Here is a 5,527-nt window from a genome sequence, read left to right as displayed (position 1 = left end):
GCCATCGGAGGTGTTGCATTCCTTCTAGCTAGGTCATGGATGCTCTAGCCTACGCGATCACCTCATCCTTCTCCAATACAACCCCCAACATTAACCTCTTAGCTCCTATATTTTCACTTCCATTCCTCCCATCGCGGCCACCAGCGCCACAATGGTTTCCTCGTTGCCCTTCACTGCCACATTTCCTCGCTGGTAGCGGCAGCCTTGACCCGGCATAGATACCTCACTTTCCATGTGAACAAACCACACTGTTCTTGGCTTCCTTTCCATGCCACATATTGACGGTGTCCCGGATGGGGGGTCTCTCACCACGTCGTTTCCTAGCCTGGTGGGCCAGGGCGAGGACCCCCATGTCAGTTCACCAGTGGGCCACATCAAGGTGGTGCCCGTGGCAAATGAAAGGAAGGCTCCCAAAGGCATGCCGTATACAGTATACTCCAATATATTAGAAGTCGTCCACAACCCGTTCTCGTTGTGCATAGCCCACTAGGATGTAATCATAAACCCCCAGTACCTATATAAACCAAGGGGTCGGGCATGTAGATAACACACAACGATCTCGAGGTAGAGCATCAGTACTTTGTACTTCATCCAAAGCACTAAAACACAAGTAGGATGTATGGATTTCTCTCTCAAGAGAGCCTGAACCTGGGTAAAAACTCGTGCATCCTTTACCATTGTGTAAAGACCCTTAGTTCGGGAACCCCTAATACACACAACCTGGAAATACGATACACCGGTCCCACCAAAGTCAGCTTTTAGTCAGATGGTAAAGTAGTCTTGCATGCATGTGCTTCCCATTCTCTCTCTTCTCCCACCCAAATTAATTCATCCATTTATTTAACCTCTGCTAACTTAAAATCATTCATATGTTTTAAAAAATCCATTTTATTTTTTTAATATATTTGAACTCATGGTGAAGAGACCTTTTAAAACAAGACCGACCTTGAATATATTTATAACGAGTTTAAAAAATTAATTTCACAATAACATATTTCACTCATTTCCTAACAACATACTTCACTCATTTAGAAAAATATTTCAGAATAACATATTTCACACATTTCATAAATAACATATTTTACTCATTCCAAAACCGATTTCACACATTCCAAAACAGATTTCACTCATTTCATATAACATATTTCACTCATTTCAAAAAAGATTCATAATACTCCCTCTGTAAACTAATATAAGAGCGTTTAGATCACTATTTTAGTATTCTAAACGCTCTTATATTAGTTTACGGAGGGAGTAACATATTTCACTCATTTAAAAAAAATATTTCATAATAACATATTTCACTCTTTTCGAATAATCAGTTTCACAACTTGACATTTTAGTTACATATTGTTTTTGTTTCCAGAACCTACATTTAATTTTTCACTGGTTTGTTTCACAAATATTACATCTATTTCAATTGCATATTTTTAAGTAACATATTTCACTCTTTTGAAATAAACTGTTACACATTTTCAAATAATCAGTTTCACAAATTGACATTTAAGTTTGATATTTGCGGTAAATATGTTTCCCGTGAAATAGGTTGGTTTCACAATTTTTTTCTAGTGAAAATAGGTTTGTTTCATATTTTCTTGTGAAAAATGTTTGTTTCAAATATGCATTGTGAAATGTCAAAAATAAGCGTGTTTCAAATGTATCCAGGTTTGATCTTGTTCTAAAGGTCTTGACGCCAGGAGTTCAAATATATTAAAAAATCAGAAACGGAATTTTCTTAAGAGATATGAATCATCCAAATTAGGAATTTAAAAATAGAAGTGATGTATTTATGAGAGAGAGAGAGAGAGAGAGAGTATGTGCTTGAATGAGAAAAGAGAGAAAGATGTGTAACATGCATGTGTCCTTCTTCTGAATATTATAGGACCCTTGCAGTGATTTGACTTTGAAATACGTAAAGGAAGAAATATGAGCGGTGTGTGATCTACGGATAGATAGCATCGCCGCTGAAAATGACTTTGCGCGGTTACGATGGCATTAGGGGCGCCATTGCTCGTAACTCTGAAGGCAACCCATCGATTAAGTTCAGAGTCTTCAGGCAGAGGTGGACAAGGAGAACATATCTCGTCGGTTCTTAGCTCAGAATTTTGATGTGTGTACGTACGTCAGTACCTACGCCGTAGCAGGTTAGCTTCCAAATTACCTAACGCGGCCGGCCACGCCTGACCCGTGCCATTCTACTCGCTTTATATATTCCAGCCGCACCACCTTGCAGTGTCTCCGGCTCAACAGTCACACGACAAGGACAAGTAGACAACATGCGTCCATGTCACGGCCTCGACCACCCCGTCTCGGCGTCGGCGGCGGCGCTCCTCCTTCTCCTCTTCTCCGCCTCCGTCCTCCTCTCAGCAGTCCCGGCAGCAAGAGCCCAGCAGGAGACCGGTACGTGAGCTCCATCATCCACCGCCGATCGACGCCATGCCGTGTGTGCATGTCTTGAGGATTCATGTCCGTTGCATGATGTCCTGATTGTAGAGCACGAGGAGGAGTTCAGCTACTCGGTGGACGCGGAGAACGGGCCGGCGCACTGGGGCGAGATCAGGGAGGTGTGGTCGGCGTGCGGCAGCGGGGAGATGCAGTCACCCATCGACCTCGCCGGCCCGCGCGTGTCCCTGGTGCGCGCCGCCTCGGCCACGTGAACCACTCCTACGCCCCCGCTAACGCATCCATCGTCAACCGCGGCCACGACATCATGGTATCCTGTTAGGATTAATCTTGATTGTGTATCTTCATTATATTTTCGTTTAGCATGTAGTCTAGTGTAGGTTGATGGTTGTCCCGTGAAGCTTCATCTCAGCATGCGGAGGAGGCGTGATGCCGGGCTGCCGGGCGATAGGCGAGCATGGCGAGATGCCGATGGCAGCGTGAGGCAGCATGTCCGTGTGATGCGGCAAGCACAAAGAGGCTGGAGTGTGACGGGCTGCACGAAGAGGTTGAACCGGGCGATCCGGTAAGTCATTATCAGTTGCATACATTGCTAGTTTGGTTGGGTCTGTGGCCGTTGACGAGGCTGCCCAAGTACTGGCCGTGCATGTAGTTCTGCATGTTGAGGCGGTCAGATGCATAGTTGTTAGGATCCTGGAGCGATTCCTGGAGTAGGATAAGGCCACTTAGTGAGTGTGGTCGTGCATGCATGGATTAGTTTGTTAGTGGCCGAGCGTGGCGGCCTGTTAGTTCGTGCGTGACTTAGTGGCCCGGCCAGGTTGTGCGTGAGGGCCAACAGTCTATGTATATATATGTCACACCGAGCAATGAGAAAAGTGAGGCCGAGAGGGCTGGGAAAAACACAATGTAGTCTCTTGTTCTACCAAGGAGAAGGGCCTCTCGTGCAAAGTAACAGCTGGTCTTCTTCTTGGTTGTGTGTGTGTGTTGAGTTCCCCACCATGTGTGTGTGTGTTCTTGTGTTCTTGAGAGAAGAAGAGAGAAACCTCAGGAGAGTTGTGCGAGGCAGCTCGAGGTAGAAGAAGAAGGTCGGCGCTGCGAGAGGAGCGGCGCCAACAATTGGCATCAGAGCCTTGTCGATCCGCGACGGTGACAGGGGCGTGACGGACTCCATGTGAGGTGGAGGAAGGCGGTGCGGCGGACTCCATGCGAGATGGAGGCCGGCGGCACAAGGAGGAGGCTGGTGGCGGCGCGAGGCCGCTGGTGGCTTTGACGGCGCGAGGCTGTTATGAGGAGAAGACGGTGTGGCGATCGGCGCCGCGAAGGCGTCGTCCACGTCAAGAGATGGTCGTTGCATGCGGCAGGAGGTCGTGTTACACGATGCTGCGATGGCGTCGTCCATGGCAAGACGGAATGGTGATTGGCGTCGCGAGGACGTCATCGACGACAAGATGGTCCATGGTGACCGGCGCTGCAACGGTGCCGGTGGTGGCGAGGGCCCGGTTGCGGCGTTGCGATGACGTCGTCAAATGGCGGTGGGTGATCCGCGTCGAAGATTGTGATGGACAGAGAATCAAGATTAGAGGGGAAAATGTTAGGATTAATCTTGATTGTGTATCTTCATTATATTTTCGTTTAGCATGTAGTCTAGTGTAGGTTGATGGTTGTCCCGTGAAGCTTCATCTCAGCATGCGGAGGAGGCGTGATGCCGGGCTGCCGGGCGATAGGCGAGCATGGCGAGATGCCGATGGCAGCGTGAGGCAGCATGTCCGTGTGATGCGGCAAGCACAAAGAGGCTGGAGTGTGACGGGCTGCACGAAGAGGTTGAACCGGGCGATCCGGTAAGTCATTATCAGTTGCATACATTGCTAGTTTGGTTGGGTCTGTGGCCGTTGACGAGGCTGCCCAAGTACTGGCCGTGCATGTAGTTCTGCATGTTGAGGCGGTCAGATGCATAGTTGTTAGGATCCTGGAGCGATTCCTGGAGTAGGATAAGGCCACTTAGTGAGTGTGGTCGTGCATGCATGGATTAGTTTGTTAGTGGCCGAGCGTGGCGGCCTGTTAGTTCGTGCGTGACTTAGTGGCCCGGCCAGGTTGTGCGTGAGGGCCAACAGTCTATGTATATATATGTCACACCGAGCAATGAGAAAAGTGAGGCCGAGAGGGCTGGGAAAAACACAATGTAGTCTCTTGTTCCACCAAGGAGAAGGGCCTCTCGTGCAAAGTAACAGCTGGTCTTCTTCTTGGTTGTGTGTGTGTGTTGAGTTCCCCACCATGTGTGTGTGTGTTCTTGTGTCCTTGAGAGAAGAAGAGAGAAACCTCAGGAGAGTTGTGCGAGGCAGCTCGAGGTAGAAGAAGAAGGTCGGCGCTGCGAGAGGAGCGGCGCCAACATATCCAACGTTACCCATCCGTTTCCAAGTAGTAATGGCCTGCATGATTAACCGTGAATGCTTGGATATGCAGGTGCGTTTCGAGGGCGACGCCGGGAGCGTGTCGATCGTCGGCACGGCGTACCACCTCCGGCAGCTGCACTGGCACGCGCCCACGGAGCACAGCGTCAACGGCTGCCGGTACGACATGGAGCTGCACATGGTGCACCAGAGCGCCCAGGGAAAAGGCCGCCGTCATCGGCGTCCTCTACGAGATCGGTGCCCGTGACCCCTTCCTGCACAAGGTACACCCCTAATTTGCTTCTTTCTCTCTTTCATCCTATTTCTTTAACCAAGCAACTACTCCCTCCGTTCGGAATTACTTGTCTCAGAAATGGATATATCTAGACATCTAGATATATCCATTTCTGAGACAAGTAATTCCGAATGAAGGGAGTAGTCAACAAGGCTCAATTCGTTAAGCTTAACTAAAGCCAACATGACAACATGGGGGGCACGATTATTTTAGTTCTAGATATATCCATGAGTGATTTCTTAATCAACTCAGGCGCCTCTTGTTATAAAGTTGCAATATGGCCGCATGCATGCATCATTCTAGATCTCGTGAATGATCAGCTGGAGCCATACCTGGAGATGATCACGGAGCAACGGGAGAGGGAGGAGAAGGTGGGGGTGGTGGACGCCCGGGCCGCGAGGGGCAGGGCCAGCGTGTATTACCGCTACGTGGGCTCCCTCAC

The 5,527-nt window shown here is 48.9% G+C and overlaps 1 pseudogene; it reads left to right on the top strand.

Annotated features, from left to right (window-relative positions):
* Positions 1–2,250: 2,250 nt before the first annotated feature.
* LOC123153750 (alpha carbonic anhydrase 7-like) overlaps positions 2,251–5,527 on the top strand; it is a 3,588-nt pseudogene continuing 311 nt past the window's right edge.

Source organism: Triticum aestivum, chromosome 7A (genome assembly GCF_018294505.1).
Source record: "Triticum aestivum cultivar Chinese Spring chromosome 7A, IWGSC CS RefSeq v2.1, whole genome shotgun sequence".
NCBI classification, from domain to species: domain Eukaryota; kingdom Viridiplantae; phylum Streptophyta; class Magnoliopsida; order Poales; family Poaceae; genus Triticum; species Triticum aestivum.
The sequence above is the reverse complement of the archived record's forward strand: the minus strand, read 5'-3'. Positions and strand labels throughout refer to the sequence as shown.